General features: G+C 43.1%; 1 protein-coding gene across 3 annotated transcripts in view; it reads right to left on the bottom strand.

Moving 5' to 3' along the window:
- The window catches only part of LOC117224822 (protein expanded), a 138,940-nt gene that overhangs the window by 92,540 nt on the left and 28,786 nt on the right, over positions 1-17,614 (bottom strand). For 2 of the 3 annotated variants that reach the window (XM_033477974.2, XM_076524675.1), the window contains exon 2: positions 5,665-5,716. The exons of the other annotated variant lie outside the window; for it this stretch is intronic. The gene's annotated coding sequence lies outside the window, so the exon portion shown is untranslated. The remainder of the gene's footprint in view (positions 1-5,664; positions 5,717-17,614) is intronic. 3 annotated transcript variants of the gene reach the window in all.

The raw sequence follows: 17,614 nt of genomic DNA, 5'->3' as shown, positions 1-17,614 counted from the left end.
ATGATTACGTACGCACGATAAAATCGCTGAAGTCGTTAAAGGCGAATGAAATCGGTCTTACGAATGAAAAGTCTAACGGGAACAGGAACCGGAGGAAACGGGGTGATTCTTTCATAGATGCGACTTCATTGTGCGGGGCTTTCTTCTATAAAAGATGTCAGCTACAATCGGAGATTCGAAAACGGTTCTACTTTACGGAAGTACGGTAATGTCTCCCTTACTGACGCTCAGATTGTCCACTGAAATGGATAATTTGGGAAGAGAAGGTACGATTATTCGAGCCTCGCGGCTCGTTTTTATAATTGTGGACAATTTATAACTATAACAAAAATGAACCGCAGGGCTCGAATAATCGTATCTTCACTTCCCAAATTGTCCATTTTTGTGCGCAATCTGGGCGTCAATTAGAGAGACATTACCGTATGTTCAGGAGAAAATGTCTTTAGTGCCACACAGATTAAGATAATTTCCTATAAAATCTGAGGTTTACGTTCGTCGTGAACTTTGTTCAACGTAGTTAACCCTTTGCACTCGAAACCATTTTAATTGTAAATCTGAGACACTTTTTCGCACATTATTGTCTCTGTTTCGACATTTCTTATACACGAAATGTCGATAATAACATTTTCGGTGGAAACGAGAGTCGATGTAAACAATGTCGGTGAAATGCGGTGTTGCTGAAATCGTGTTGACGAAAACATTGCTGATGATTTCAAGGTGACCCGACTTTTCAGGAAATCCGTGATCGTTCTGTTTACAAACAAGGCTTAATCCTTTGCACTCGGAAAAGATTTTGCAAACATCTAGATTTCGTTTATATAGGGTCGAGTCGAAAGAAAAATCATTGTGCTGCTCGAAAATTTTATCAGAATTAATAAACAAAAGATTTTGCGTTTTTAATTATACATTTTACGTGATTGCTTTACAGTGTGAACAAAAATAACAATTAAAAAGAGATGCCACTTCGATCGCCGAATTGGCGACATTCGTGTGCAAAGGGTTAAAACGGCCATTTCCTAGCATCCTGCGTTTCCCAATTAAATACCCTGCGCCTGGTTCGTATTACGAACCGTTTCCAACTCCAGCCCAACACTTCAACCCTTCGCACTCGAATGGCGACCCTGTGGCGCCACTAAAAATTGCTATACTATTTTTCAAAATCATTCTAAGAGCATCAGACTCGATTGTATTTAAAAGAAGCTATTAAAATTGCCTTGTACTTGCCATTAGGCTCAATTTCATACGCACAAATCGCAAATAAATTATATAAAATAGAAATACCGTAGATCGGAAATCATGTTTTCGATTTTGGAATTCAAATAGCTTCGACTGCAAAGGGTCCAATACTCCCGGAGATGTTCTTCGACATCCGCGAAGTTCCATTTCCACGGAAGGCGGAAAATTAACATGTCCCGGCGTCCTGCGTTTCCCAATTAAATGTTTGGCTCGTTGTCCATACGAGGGACCATTGACCGAGGAGCGCGTTCCACGGAAATGCCCCATGGGTATGGGGTAAGCGCGGGAGATAGCCACCGGGTGGTTTTTTCGACCTCGCGATACGTAGGTACATGCACAGTTCCTTGCGGCGAGCGGCCGTTCCGTTTCCTCATGCCGCGCATACGTGCCTAACGAGCAACGCCGGTGTAATGCGCATAACGCCATTATAATAAACTTCGTACTCGCTCATTCACAGGCGCTCGCGATCGCGCTCACGATCGTGCTCACGATCGCGATGGGCCCCGGCCGGCCGAGAGCGAAACGGTATTGGTGCACGCACACGGGACAACACCGGGCCCGTTCCGTTTTCCACTGGACGCGGTGAACCGCGAGATGCATGCCATTCCTTGCCAATTTACGCCGACCAGTAATTTTTCGTTCGCCGTTCGGGAGATGGCTGCGGATAACTATGCTCTTTTCTAACTCAGGAATCCGTACCGGCGCGATTTATCTCTGCCCGGCCGTTTGCATTTTGTTTGCTTGCCCGCCTCCGTGAAAGTTCATTTTACTTGCCACCGATTTCGACATCTGCCGTTCAGCCTTTTTTCCGCGCTGTTTGTTTTGGTCGCGGCACCGAGAAATTTTATGCCAGCGACGATTTATTGGATCTATCGATACTGTCTATAGTAATGGTCACTCTAATTGACGCTCAGGTTGTCCACAAAAATGGACAATTTTGGTTATCGATTGTCAACAACTATAAAAACGAGACGAAAGGCTGGAATAATCGTATTTCCTCTTTCCAAATTGTCCATTTTTGTGCAGAATTTAAGCGTCAATTAGGGAGAATTTACTGTAACTCATTGATGAGCAATTTTAATTTCTATTCGTTTCACTGCTGTCGTTTTTATTGAATTCCCTGTACTCATAAGCTGCGACAAGTAATTTTTCATAATTTATACGGTAGTATAAATTTAGTAGCATAAATTTAGTAGTATAAATTTAGTGATATAAATTTAGTAGTATAAATTTAGTAGTATAAATTTAGTAGTGTGAATTTCGTAGTATAAATTTAATAGTATAAATTTAGTAGTACAAATTTAGTGGTATAAATATAGTAGTGTGAATTTCGTAGTATAAATTTAATAGTATAAATTTAGTAGTATAAATTTAGTGGTATAAATTTAGTAGTATAAATTTATATCGTAGCATCATCTGTTGCGGAATAATTGTACGGATCATTAAAAGACAAACGAATTTGTTAACATAATTGAATGTAATAGAGGATATCAGAGCAAGTTAACTAGTTCCTTTTCATTATTACACCGGAGACATAAAAATGTAAATGAGCTCATAGAACATCCTCCGAAAATCGCTAAAAATCCACTTACCGAATGCTCCGAAAGCAACGTTCGATAAAATATGCTGTAACGAGCGAGTTCGGGGGCAGATTCTACGAGATTGCACGAAACTAATTAAACAGCCGACCTAGATACCATCGAATAGATTAATGGCCACGGTTGTTACGCGGATATTATCCTAACAACGTGGTAGCAAAGTAAATCATACCAACATAATTGCGGCGCAAAGCGCGTTGTTATACGACGGTCTCATGAATATGTACGTAGACGCGCAGTATAGAACAATGCCCGTGGTTATCGTTTGGCTCACGATTCGATCAATGATAATGACCGCAGAAAGAGAGCAGAGTTCATCTGGGTAGGTGATGAAAAAATAATTGCTTTCCCGCCGACCTGGGAAAGGCCTCTACGCCAGGGCCTTTAGCGCTGCGATACGTGTTTCCGGAAGTTGTTCGGAACTTTATGCCGCTAATTACTGTTGTTACAGAAAATTATGTTTTCCCAGCCTCGGTTGTTATTACCGTTTTCGATGTAACGCTAAATTCGAGATCACTCTCGTCAGATTATTCCGCGAAAGGTTTTTTGCCCATTAAAGTATAATCAGATCGGAGTAGATTTTACAGTAAGATAATCGCGCGAACATCTTATTTCAATAACAAAAAGAGTCAGGCGATAATGAACCGTCTTACTAGACGTTGAAATCTCTTTTTTTTTCCTTTTTATCGACTGTTAATCAATCTTGCCACATGGAATTTGATTTCGTCCTTTATTTACCAAAATAACGAGATCGCTGGACTTCTAGAATGAATGAAATCAAAGTTCTTGAACATTCTTTCTTGTTTCATCAAATAATTCGAAGCAACACTGTGCTGCAGATTTAAGTTGTTTTCCAGATCAATCGCAAAATTAGTACTACAAGCAATTTTTACAAAACAACGTTCACGTGAAAATGTTTTAAGTCGCGATCGATACCAAATGCGACGTTGACTAGCAAAACGATATACAGTAATGTCTCCCTTACTGACGCTCAGATTGTCCACTAAAATGGATAATTTTGGAAGAGGAGATTGCGACTCGTTTCTATAATTGTGGACAAATTATAACTATAAAAATAAACTGCAAGGCTCGAATAATCGTATCTCCCCTTCCCAAATTGTCCATTTCTGTGATCAATCTGGGCGTCAATCAGAGAGACATTACTGTGTCCGCGTTTTCGTTTAGTATATCGCGCGATAAACATGAATGAAAAATGTCTGGTCTACGAACGCCCCACAAGTCGAAAGCCGCAATCTTCGTTCAAACCGGCCAGCGTTTCGACGAATTCGGCAACGTTTTTCGATACCGATTTACCGCGCGATACGTAAACGCAGATACGGAATAGTCGGCCAAGGGAAACCGAGCGTTTAACATCGGCAATAACCCGGTGCCTATCTCCGCTCTTATTATTGCGGATACCATCGATCAAGCCGTATGGAACGATCACGCGAGGCAAGAAACATCTTCGTCGACAATTTTCCCTCGCCGGACGGGCATCGTGCACCGTGCTCGCCGATCTGAATCCGCTCGAGCGGATGTGATTCATGCGTTTCAATGATTCCACGTGGCCGATACAACATTCTCGATAAGGATAAAACCCGTTCATTTGGAAATAAACGCGCTTCATTCTTAGAGGAGCTGCCTGACGTAATTCCACGTTTACGCACACGCTCTGCGCGCGCGCGCGCGCGCGCTGACTCCGGGACAGGTGTTCCGTTCGTTTAATAAAGACAAATCGCCGAGCGTTATTACGGCTACACGCTTTTGTCGAGAATCATTTAATCCCCGAAGAATTTCTGATGGAAATTCCTCTTGATCGGTGCACGTAATTACGTGCCGGGATCGCAAGCTCTCGTGGAAACGCCGGCGTTTTGCTAATGTTCGGCGAAGCAGATCGAACAGAAAACTCGCTTCTATTAAAGATGCAAGATTACATTTTATCTCTGTTGTCGATTTGGACAACGGGTATCGCGAGTCGTCGATTTTCAACCTTTCTTCGATAAACGAAAATCAGTTATGGAAATATAGTGATGTCTCTCTAATTGACGCTCGGATTGTCCACAAAAATGGACAATTTGGGGAGAGTAGATACGATTATTCGAGCCCTTGCGGTTCGTTTTTATAGTTACGAATTGTCAATAACTATAAGAACGAGACGAAAGGCTCGAATAATCGTATCTCCTCTCCCCAAATTGTCCATTTTTGCGGACGATCTTAGCGTCAGTTAGGGAGACATTACTGTAGTTCGATGTGAAACGTGCTTACTTTAATCCTTAACTTGCTGGTCGATGAGACCGCTATTAATTACCGATTCGTTATTATTGATCATTCTTATTCGTAATCGCAAGAAAAATTGTGGAAGAGAAAACGTTTTCGATACACTTGCTTCTACGCCGAACCTCTTTATTATTGATGCGCGAAGTAAGAAGCAATCGATGTTGATTTTTTTTTTATTTAAAAAATATCTAACAGTTTTAACGGTGTAGTAGAGTCAAGGGTTAACCCACGCACGGTCCCGTAAAATGTTCGATATCTTCCTGTTTGGATTGGAAGGCGGCATGTTCTTGAGTGCATCATCTGTTGACCGAAAGCGTAAAGCAGAACTAGGCGGAGTATTATCTTAGGATCTTTTATGCAACCGTTTCTGCAGAGCGCGCAAAGAGACCAACAAAAATATCATCTAAAGAGAGCAAGTAAATGATTGTTTATGGAAACGTGCCGGCAGCCCGGATATCTGCGAGCGTGCACGAGAATTATGACATCTGCGGTGAATGCTGTTCGATAGAAAACCGAAGTTCCAACGCTATCGGGTCTAGGGTGCAGGACTTACCTAGATTCTCCCGTTCTCCGAATCCTCCGCCTCCGGCTTCGCACAGGTGCACCTGCAGCGGAAATAAAACTATCGTCAGATCATAGTCATTCTGCCTGGCCGCAGAGAGAAGAGACTCGATCCCGGCCCGATACAGGATCCGAGGCATCGAATTGAACGTGAACAACGCGGGAAAAAGGACGAAATCCTCGGGTAAAAACGGAGCACCCGTTCGACGGAAGGGTGCCAGTGGCGGGAATTGTTTGGACGACGTTCGATTGCACCTGCAAGAAAACGTTTTTTTTTCCTTGGACCGCGCTACAGCTTGCGGCACGCGTAAAAAATATTACAGAAACTGTGTCGCAGAAGAATGATTCGCAATAGATGGTTTAGGACAGGCAGAAGTGTCGATGATCGGTTGAAAAATACTTGGGAACCATGGATGTGTGCCAGTCTCTTTTTTATTCCACATTCGCAATGAATGTTCACGCGAGTTGTTTTTTAGAGTGTCCATCGATTGCTAGAAGATTACGATGTCAATATGCCGACCAAATACATTTTGTGATTGCATCATTTTGTAATCGCACATCAACTATATTATATCTAGGCTGCAAATAAAATATTGAAAATATTGAACCTCGCGATTGCGTGAATAAATATTGCGTATTCACGCGGTAGACATGCTATCGAATCGTGACGAAATTCTATTTCGTGCTACTTGCCTGATCATTGCTCGCCAGTTCTACTTCTTACAAACTCTGCCAAACATCAGTAATCATAGATACGATATAAATGCATTTTTATTGACGAACGACGAAACACGGTGTTGACAGTCGAAAGAAATTAAATAGCGATGATTTAACATTAAACCTACCGAGCGCTAAAAATGACTGATATGTACTGTTTTATAAGACTGATAACCACTGAGTTTACCTAGCCTCTGTAACATATTTGTTACAATTCACGTTCGAATCAAGGAATTTAGTCAATCGATTCCAGTGAAAAAATCTACAGAATTTCAACAATTTAACCAGTTAACAGTGGCGATCTCTTTGCAAAGCGCCCACCAGTGTGTGTCGCGATAATATAATAATTATAATTATATAAAATAATTAATTATATAATAATTATAATTATTAATCAGGATTAAATTATTTATAATTTCCATTTGTTTGTTTCATTTCGTCTTGACCTCTAAACATTTTAAACATATTAAAATTTACGAATACAATTTAGTTTTCGCCAGAATTACAATTTAAACATCAAATTGTAACCAAATTTTACGAATGACGGATATAATCGTCATGACACAAAATTCTGCCACATCTCCATGACGGATACAGTCGTCGAACACACTTGACTGGTTAAAAATGAAAGAGATACGAAACTGGTCATTTTGACCGCCAACGTCTTGAAACTAAGAAACCCAAAAATGTACCTTCCGCTTCAATGGAATTGATTTCGTCGACGAAATCTGTTGACAATCCTTCCTCCCGCTTCGATTATAACCCTACAATATATTTCTAAATTACCATTCAACATTAGACTTATAGAAACGATCGTTACAGTTTCGTGCCGATCTGTCACGGCAATGTTTCCTAACAGAACCAGAAGGCCAGTAATTAAGTTCGCAGAAATCCTGGTAATGAGGTCGCGCTGTTCAAAAGTTCTCGACCTTCCATCAATGAAAAGACCATGCCAATATCTGCGATATCACAGTGGCCATCCAAAGAATTCTTCTACACAGAATCGCGCTGCCAGAAGCGTCGATCGAATCCTCAACCCTCGCATCATCCCTCGGCCAAGCGGAAAGACAAACCAGCTTGCGCGAGCTTGCCAAGCGGCGACCGAAGAGGAACGAGCCGTAGCTCGGCCGGTCTCTCGGCGATCTGGAAAGAGTGGCGCGCGAGGTCCAATAAAATCGCTCTACTTCGACAAATCGCCTTAATTTCATCGTCAATAAGCCCGAGAAACCCGCGCGAAGTATGCCGATCGGTGCTCTCTTCTCCTCTCCTCTCTTCTCCTTGGCTCGCGCGCGGCCACGCACACCGCCAGAGAAACGGAAGGCATGTCGTGTCGGTGGCGGAGACCGAGCGGACTCGAGCGAGGCGAGCGAGACGAGCAAGCGAGCGAGTTTAACGAATCCGAGCGGGCATCAGGCGCAGAACAGAACGGAACAGAGCAGAACCGAGCAGAGCAAAGCAGATCAGAGCAGAGCAGATCAGAGCAGATCAGAGCAGATTAGAGCAGAGCAGGGCAGATTAGAGCAGAGCAGAGCAGAACAGAGCAGAGCAGAGCAGAGCAGAACAGAGCAGAGCAGAGCAGAGCAGAACAGAACAGAGCAGATCAGAGCAGAGCAGAACAGAGCAGATCAGAGCAGATCAGAGCAGATTAGAGCAGAGCAGAGCAGAGCAGAACAGAGCAGAGCAGAGCAGAGCAGAGCAGAATAGAACTGAGCAGAGCAGATCAGATCAGAGCAGAATAGAACTGAGCAGAGCAGAGCATAGCAGATCAGAGCAGATTAGAGCAGAGCAGATCAGAGCAAATTAGAGCAGAACAGATCAGAGCAGAATAGAACTGAGCAGAGCAGATCAGAGCAGAATAGAACTGAGCAGAGCAGAGCAGAGCAAAACTAAGCAGAATAGAACTGAGCAGAGCAGATCAGAGCAGAACTGAGCAGAATAGAACTGAGCGGAGCAGATCAGAGCAAAACAGAGCAGAGAGCAGAGCAGAGCAGAGTGGAGCAGAGCAGAGCAGAGCGGAGCCGAGCGAACGGAGGGAGGAGCGAGAGAGGGCCACCAGAGCCAGCCGGCCGTCTCGGGCCGAGTATTCCAGGTTAATTTTACCGAGCCCTAAGGAGCGCATGCGAAGGACCGGGCGAAGGATAACGCTAGCGGGGCTCATCGGTTGGACGCTGCTCGAAGCGAACGAAGGACGCCCGCATTCCACGCCGCAACCTGGTATAATACGAGGAATTGGCCGAACAGAGCCCCGCCGAGGGCGACGGAGACAAGACGCACGGCCTGGCTGACCGTTCGACAGAGACGAACGAACACATCGGTCGAGCGAGACTCGACACGGACAACCGACGAGGACAGAAGGATCCGGCCGTTCTGCCGAACGACGGAGACCGAGGAACACCTGGAGATCGGTGGGGTGCAGCGAGTAGGGGTTGTCTGCATCATCCTTCTCCTTTTACACTCTCTCTCTCCGCGCTCCCTTCTCTCTTTCATCCGCTTTCCCTTCGTCATAATCATCCTGCGGCTTTGCACTATCTCCTTATTCGTTTCATTCTCGCTTCGCTATCCTTGCCCCGGCAACCGCTCTCTTTGTCTTCCGTTCGGCTCCGTCTCTTTTTGCAGCTGCGCCGCCGCGCCGAACCACCGCCGACTGCAACTGCAACTGCAACAGCTGCGGACGCGCGGGTCCCTTCGAGGAATAGGAAAATCCTGGCCGCGGTGATTGGCGACAGCCACTCTGGACCCCGCTTCCGTCGTCGTCGTCGTCGTCGTCGTCGTCGTTGTTGTCTACTTTTGCGTGGGTTCCGAAGAATAGCGTGCTGAAAACTTCGTCCTCCGATTGAAAGCTGGAACCATCGCCGACGAGTTCGTAACAGTAGCGAATGTCGGCTTCGACCGTATTTTATGGCCACACGATTCTCAGCGACTGGCGCAAGTACGGTAATGTCTCTCCAACTGACGCTCAGATTGTCCACGAGAATTGGCAATTCGGGAAGGGGAGATACGATTAATCGAGTCTTGCAGCTCGCTCTTATAATTGTCGACAATGTGTAACTATAAAAACGAGCCGCAACTCCTCCGGACGGGCTTTTGTTTCTCAGAAATTTGAGATTCTGGTTTGTGCCCGTTTCCTGCCCATTCGTCGCAAAATGGGCGACTGCTGAAGGTATCGAGATGTCCGACTTTTTTCCCTATTTTCAAGGGAGAAATTTCTTTCCTCCGACGAGACGGAAGCGATTTTCATTTGCAGAATCCTGTGTGGTTTCACTCTCTCGATGTACAGTAATAAATGTCTCCCTAACTGACGCTCAGATTGTACACAAAAATGGACAATTTCGGAAGAGGATTATTATTATTATAAGAAGAGGATAGATTATTATAAGAACAAACCGCAAAGCTCGAATAATCGTATCTCCTCTTCCCAAATCGTCCATTTTCGTGCAGAATCTGAGCGTCGATTAGGAGGACATTACTGTAATCGTATTTTCATATCTTGCAACGATGATCTCTTCCTGTCGCGCGTCAATTAACACGTTCGCGGACGGTCGAAGAAAAGACGAAATAAAATAAAAATGCTAGTTAGTCAGCCAATTAGCCGTTACATCGAAATGCGTAAGAATTTATAAAAAGAATGAACGCTGCATGGATTCGAATGCAGTGCCAATGTGGCATATAAATTCGAACGTTGCAGCGTTCTTCGCGATCGCGATGAAAATAAATGCTACAGCATTCGCTTCCGCGAACGCGTTAAAAGTCTCGGAAAAGATTTTCAATATCAAATCGCCGGGATCGGAAGTCTCGGCATTAATAATTGCGACAAGTTTCAATCCGCAGCTTTCTCGTTATCCTAGAACCGGTAGATCTCCGTTTAGTCGGCGAGACGGTAATACTATCGCTGAGAATACATTTACCCAGTTACTTTGTTGGGGCTTAACGAGCGATCTTCCAAGAAGAATCGCGCCTATCGCGTATCAGGGTCGAGATATCGGTTGACACTTTCTCTCATAATGGTTGCAGAGACGTCCGCGAATGCGCCGGATCGTAGGAAGCTTAAAAGCGCAAGTCGTTCGAGTACCCGCGAACGATACTCCGTGGATTTTCTATTTGTCTCTTTTTCACGAGCCAGCTCTTTCTGTTCGCTTTGGCTGGCTCTTCGTCCTCTTCTTCACCTTCTTCTTCTTCTTACTCTTCTTCTTCTTCTTCTTCTTCTTCTTCTTCTTCTTCTTCTTCTCCTTCTTGGCCGGTCGTTTTTCGTTGTTTTCTGCGGACTCGATCGCTCGCTCGAGCGAACCGCGTGCCTGCAGCGGAAGTAAACCACGGCGCGCACGCTGCTATCTCTCCTCGAGAGCATTCTACACAGTCTCAGCGGCGTTCTTCCTCCGTAGACCGCGTAACTGGGATTCCTCGTTCTGCGAGCCGGCAGCTGCAACCGCGATCCCCACCGGGAGAGTAGGTTATCGTCGTTCTCGTCGTTCTCGTCGATGTCCGCCTCGTGGTTTTCACCGGCCGGCCGGGATATGTCGCGTCCACGGAAACCATAGGAGAAATGGAATTCGCTTCGCGATATTCTGCACTCGATTTACTTATCCCATTTTACAGCGGCTAGACTATTTTTCCTGCACACAGCCGATATCCTACATCGCATTATAGAAGACAGGAAATTCACGATCTTCTGTTCTAATCATGGAAAAAACGCTCATTAAAATTTCGCGGATGACATTAGAAGTTCGGATAACATTGAAATGCCAAAGAGAATCTTTAACGATTCGAACAATAAATTGCGTTGCATTTCGATCTTATTAGATCGATCTATATTTACAGTTGTTACATAGAGTTCGGATATCGGAGATATTCGGATAATCAAGGTTCTATTCAGATTTTAAAATAATCGAAAAATTATACGCTTCGGTAAACGCGAATCATAATTCTGTCATAAAATTAAAAACGCGGAAAGTCTATTAAAATACACAGTTACGACTTTGTCGATCATCTCATGAAAATTTATAATTTGTCACCAGTTACTTGAAAGATTTCACCCACATTTTTTTTCAGGCTTCCAAGATCGCCGAAGAAATTAATTAGCATCAGTAAATTAGTTAGCCAAGCTAGATAACCCGGTGACAACATCGGTATCTCCGTATCGGGAAGCGTATAGTAGGCTTCGAACGTGGGAGGATGACTAATTAGGCACACCGATATTAATCTTGTCAAGAATTTCTGGACACTCCTGTTTTCTACAGTCATAATCTTCATGGAAACGCAATATGGATTTGCCTTGTAACGAGGCTAGAGGATCAAAATGTAAAAGTAGGATGGGCACACGCGAGAATGAAGGTCGAGCACGAATGAACGTCGGGCAAATCACGTGACGCGAATCATGCGGTGTTCTTTCGAAAATTCTACGATCACGACCAAATCGTAATAAAGAGAAATATGACTAAATAATTTGAAAAACGATCGCGCTACGCGCGTTGGAAGAAAGCTGGTCAAGAGAATAAACAAAATTCCGTTAACACATTTTATGCGGATCTAATAGTGAATTTTGAAAATATCCGCCTTTTAAAAAAACATTTCATATTTTGAAAACTGACTATAAGATTTAATTATATATATATTATTAATATTATTAATTTAATTATATATATAATTAAATCTTATAGTCAGTTTTCAAAATATTAAATGTATTTTTAAAAAGCGGATATTTTCAAAATTCACTATTATATATAATATATATATATCCGATATCAATTTAATATTTATAAGATTTTGGTGACAAGTATTCAATGAGGATTTTTAGGATTTCACAGAAGGATTTTCTCGACTATCTAACGAAATGAGAAAGAATTAAGTTTTTTTCAAAGTTATTGTTACCCCTCCCGCACATAGTAACGTAATAAGTATATACAGTGACTCGCATTAATATTCGGACACGATATTATTAGAAGAATCATTGCTCCTTTTTATTGTCTTATGATAGTATTATCGAATCAATTGTTTTCTCATATAATAAAGCGCTGCTTAAAGTAAGTAGAAACATAAATTTTGTTTATTTATCGCACGTGTCGTCGAATAGAATAGGAATTCGCCTCGTAATCAGGCCGGAGGATTGAAACAAGAGGCAAGAATCGAGATCGCGCGGCGATTTACGCGGCGCAAATCTCGTGGAATCGTTCGAAAATCCTACAGTTTCGTCTAATTCGAAATTAATAACGAGGATCGCGGGGAATAGGCCGAGGGAGCGGGATAAAAGAAGCTGAGGACGGTCGAATAGACGTCGAATGGACGAAGGTAGAGGCGTGTACGTCGTATTATTCGTAGCTGTCCAGTTAGGCAGAGGAGTCCCCTGATGGGATTATAATGTGAATATAATGGCGAGCTTCCGCGCTACGCAACCCTTTCATCCCCCACTCCCGGTCGCGGCGGCTTAACCTTCTCCTTCGAAAACCCTTGCTCACCGCCTGAAAGCTTAATCGACTATTCCGACGATTTTCTGGAGCTTAAACCCCGTGGCTGCTGGCGGACGTAAAAAACGAGAGAACAAGAATTGTGATGAGTTTTAGACACACGATGCGGGGCCCGGCCGGCTCCCGTCGTTCAACGGTCGCTAATGTTACGATTATAAAGCGATTAGAAAAGTTCCGGTTCGACGCTTTTAAAAACTTCGACGCGAACTGAAATTAAATCGGAATTATTAGCCAACCCCCTTAAGTAGAAATCACGAGTCTCGCGCGCAAACATTTTCTCTGCCGAACACAGATTTCATATTAAATTTGATTTTAAATGTTCCAAAACTATATAAATTTTTCGTGCCCGTTAAAAAAGAATTATCGTCATATTTACACACGCTCTGACCTTTTTTGTATCTAATATCGTATATCGTTATAATTACAATGAATTATTAGAAAATGGACATTATCAGAAAGGAATTTAAAGTGAATTTTCTTCACAGTAATCTTAATTGTCTTAAGAATTTTTTTCTTAATTTCATCGTAACTTAAAAAGGATATTTTTCCACTTTTATTCAATATTAGCACTAACTTATTAATCTGTTCTATTATAAATTAAATAGTGTTCGCGTTCATATAAATACGTTCAATAAAAACAGAAATATTTTCGTTTTGTCTTATGATAACTTCTTGCATAGAATTGCGTTAAATTAAATTGTCTGCGCGCACACGTTTCTTTGATAATAGATCGTAAAGAGGTTGAAAACCTTTCCGAGTTCTTCCAATTCTACGTCTACGAAATAATTATCCTAGATCACCGAAGATTGTCTATATCAGAGTCAATCAAGTGTTAGATTACAAAATCGAAGGATACATTTTTCCATAAAAGGTACATCTTCTCGTATGGTCTTCCTTTTGTGCGCATTCTGAATGATCGTAAGTCATTTTGCCAGCAGAAGTGTTTCGAATCCGTTGAAAGTTATACTTTGATTAATCTGTTCACCTGAGAAAACCGACTAAGTATCTCGTCGGCACTGCACCGTCCTCAATTTATCATTTTCCTATTCCATCGTTAAACGCTGAACCTACCATCGCGGTCACAACGATCGGTCTCACATTTTTTTATTTTCAAACTGTTGCAATCGCGAAGACTCTTCCTTAAGAAATGACTCGATCAAGTCACGTTACAACGAAAAACTTGCGAAAAGTCTAAATATAAATCGAATCATGCAATTTTTGTGTAAGTCGCTTTCAGAGCTCGACGCAGTTACTGCTCCGAACTAATTTTCTATCAAATTCGTCTAGGATCTACAAAATGCGTGAACGGGGTCGGTCTAACCGAGCACTATAATGAACATGCAATTTCATTTACTCATTTTTTTTATATAAATACATAAAATCCGCAGTCTGGTTATGATTACTTTTTGTCTAATTCAGTCGCGAGAAGGAATAGAATCGATTGTCTCGACTTCTTCGTACAATTGCTATTATAGATATCTGCTCGAGCAAAGAAATTCCAAAAATTTGTATAATTTCGGTAATTACAAAAGGAAAAATTGGAAACCAGTTATGTTCTACCTGGCCAGCAGTCCTGGTGTCAATCAATCGTAGTTAGGCTCGTATCGAGCGAGAAAAATTCGAACTAATTGTCTTCAGGTAATTTTACAACATAGTTCTGTCAAGAAAGTCGTACGTACAGCCGCGGCCAGAATGTCCCATAAAAAATCTGCATCTTTAAAGATCCACCGTTTGACCAAGAATTCCAAAGTTGGCGAGTGCGAACGAGATTTCGAAGATCGCTCTAGAAACGCGCTTCCGATATGAAAAAGACAGATAGTACGGGCATAGTCGGAGGCCAGAGCCGAGGCACCCTGTACACGGTGGACTACTTGAATCTATGACGACAGTAAACTCGCGCTGTTACACGGCCGCCAATGCTCCGCGAACTGCGGAATCGAATACCAAATCGGCCGGTGGGTAGTATCCAACAAATTGACGAACAAAATGAACCATACGTTTGACGGCTGATTTATCGCGCCATTGTGCGAACGTCGAAGCGTCGAGCGTTGCATGACGTCGTAACTTATTCTAGCGGGGCGAGGACGCGGATGATGGCGTGCGCGTTGATCTTTTGAATTACAAGCCCGGGGAATCGCAAAAACCGCGCGCGGCGAACATTATAAATTGAAACCCGATCGGAAACCGGGAAAAACTGGATCGCGTCGAGTGAGACGTGCGACGGATTCTTTCCGTGTTCCGTTCGTTTTTAGAAACGTCTCCGCCCCTTCCTCCGCCCTTCGATCTAGAGTCTAGCGAATTCGCGCGACGCAGACGATCCCCGCGAATAAATGGAATAGTTCGTTGCTATCTTTGCCAGAAAATAAAATATCGCCGGTGCGACGTTTAGGTGAAATTATTGCGAGAGGTCGGTCCGATTTATCTAGACTGCAGTTCTGTAACCAGAAGATAATGCGCAATGTTGTTCGATCGCGAGGAACTTCGGTTACGAAAGAAGCAACGAAGTTTCCGACAAAGAAACCTTTTCGGGCCGACTAAATCAGCGTCCCGCGAATTCGCGTCCTTTACCGGCGTGCTATCTGCTCCATAAACGCGAAAAGGTCAACATCCAAGTGCGACGCGTTTCACACAGTCTGTCCCGTTCACCCACATTATTTTCCGTTACTTCGAAAAAGCAAACGTAAGGTCATCCGTGATTCCCCGAGCCGGATAACACGCTTCTATCGTATAATTAAACCGAACATTCTCATGAATCATGCGAACACGTTACGCAGCCGTTAGTAACACGCGAATCGGGAGGTCGAGCCTGTTAAATAATAAACGATACGACTGGACGATAAACAAGCAAACACCTGTGCTTATTAACGTTGCGGAGGTCGCAGTTGTTCGCGATGCACTGGGATCATTTCAAATCCGCGGTGCTTCACTAATCTCGCATCAGTTATTTCGTCTTTTCCCATCTCCGTTTGCGTAATTTTCCTTTCGCTCGATTACCATGAAACTACTTCGTTCTTATCCTACTTTTCGCCGGATTGCTAAAGAGTACGTACAGCAAAAATTCTCCCTAATTTTCCTTCAACTTGTAAACAAAAATGGACAATTTGGGAAGTGGAGTTACGATTACAGTAAGGTCTCTCTAACTGGCGCTCAGATTGCGCGCAAAAATGGACAATTTCGGAAGAGTAGATACGATTATTCAAGTATTGCAGATCGTTTTTATAGTTCTTGACAATTCGTAACTATGAAAACGGACCGCAAGGCTCGAATAATCGTATCTCTTCTTCCCGAATTGTCCATTTCTGTGGACAATCTGACGCGTCGATTAGAGAGACATTATTGTATTCGAGCCTCGCGTCTCGTTTTTGCAATTGATGGCAAAAATGAGCCACGAGGCTCGAATAATCGTATCCCCTCTTCCCAAATTGCCCATTTTCATTTACCAGCTGAAGGAGAATTGGGAAGAATTTACTGCACTTCGAAAATACGCATTGATCTCCAACCGATGCATTCTTGGCTCTGGTTCGCTCATAAAGCGAGACCCGCGTTAGGCGACTTTAAATTCGAAAAGGTGTGTATTTATACCGTTCCGTTTCAAAAAGAAGACGCTAACATTTGTTTTCTGCGACACCAAGGTATTTTCGTGGCAACGTCACGCCGCTACCAAACGCGTTACAAAAGGGCACCGGTCGTCGTCGTCGCGTTTTCTTTCGTTCCTAGAGCGGCGCGCGGCCAAAGAGCGAACGGCCCCATTCCGAAGCAATTCCATTCCATTCCAATCGAGTCCAATCTATTCCGTGGCCGACCCGTTCGGTTCGTTCCTGCCGGACGGGTACATAAGGCATTATGTAAGGCTCGCGAGCGTGTCCGCGTAAGGCGATTCCGAAGTGTATCCGATGCCCGAAGAATTTCGTGTGCCAATCCAGCCATTTTTCCACGCGAACGTGCTTCGTTATGCCGTGAAAACGACGCCGACCTTCCCTTAGAAGTCATCTAATCGTGCTTGCGCTTCGAGTCGCTCCGATCATTGTTCCGAAATTCCCAGAATCCGTATATTCTATTCCTGGGATAAATTCCTAGAGAGACCAGCAGAATTTGTACCGTTCAGAATTTGTACGAGCTTACGGAAATGAGAAGTTCCTGGGATCATTTGAAGTAACTTTTTCCTTAGCGAAAATGCAACCCGTGGCATCGTTTACGAATTATTAACGAAAAACACTGACCAATGAGAGGCGAGCTCGCCTAGCGCTTGGCGGCCGGCCCAATGAGCGCGCAAAGCCCAGTTCCGCTCATTGGCTCGGCCGCCTTACGCCAGCACGTCTCACCTATCATTGGTCACTCTTTTTCGTTAATAACTCGTAAACAAAGACGTGGACTGCATTTTCGCCAAGGACAAACTTTCTTCAAATTACCTCAGGAACCTCCCATTCTCGGATTGCGAGACATTTTTGGGACATTCTGTATGTTGGAATCGATGCAGATCATTTTTAATATGCACGAAGATGCGCAGTCTAGTTATTGTTATTACTGGATCAAAATCCACGTGCAAGTACAAACGTCCGTCATTGATTTTGTGCATTCATTTCATGAAAATTCATTTTTACACTAAACTTTTATAATTTCCTAATTTTATCGAGATTCGCAAAACATAAGAACGTTAGAAAAGTAATTCATGTTGTACAATTTTGCTCTACAATTTCTATTTAACTAAATAAAATGCTTCAACTGTATGAAATTATTTTTATATAGTCTTGCGTGTTTTATACAGTC

This window comes from Megalopta genalis, chromosome 9, assembly GCF_051020955.1.
Source record: "Megalopta genalis isolate 19385.01 chromosome 9, iyMegGena1_principal, whole genome shotgun sequence".
In the NCBI taxonomy this organism is placed as follows: Eukaryota; Metazoa; Arthropoda; class Insecta; order Hymenoptera; family Halictidae; genus Megalopta; species Megalopta genalis.
The sequence above is the reverse complement of the archived record's forward strand: the minus strand, read 5'-3'. Positions and strand labels throughout refer to the sequence as shown.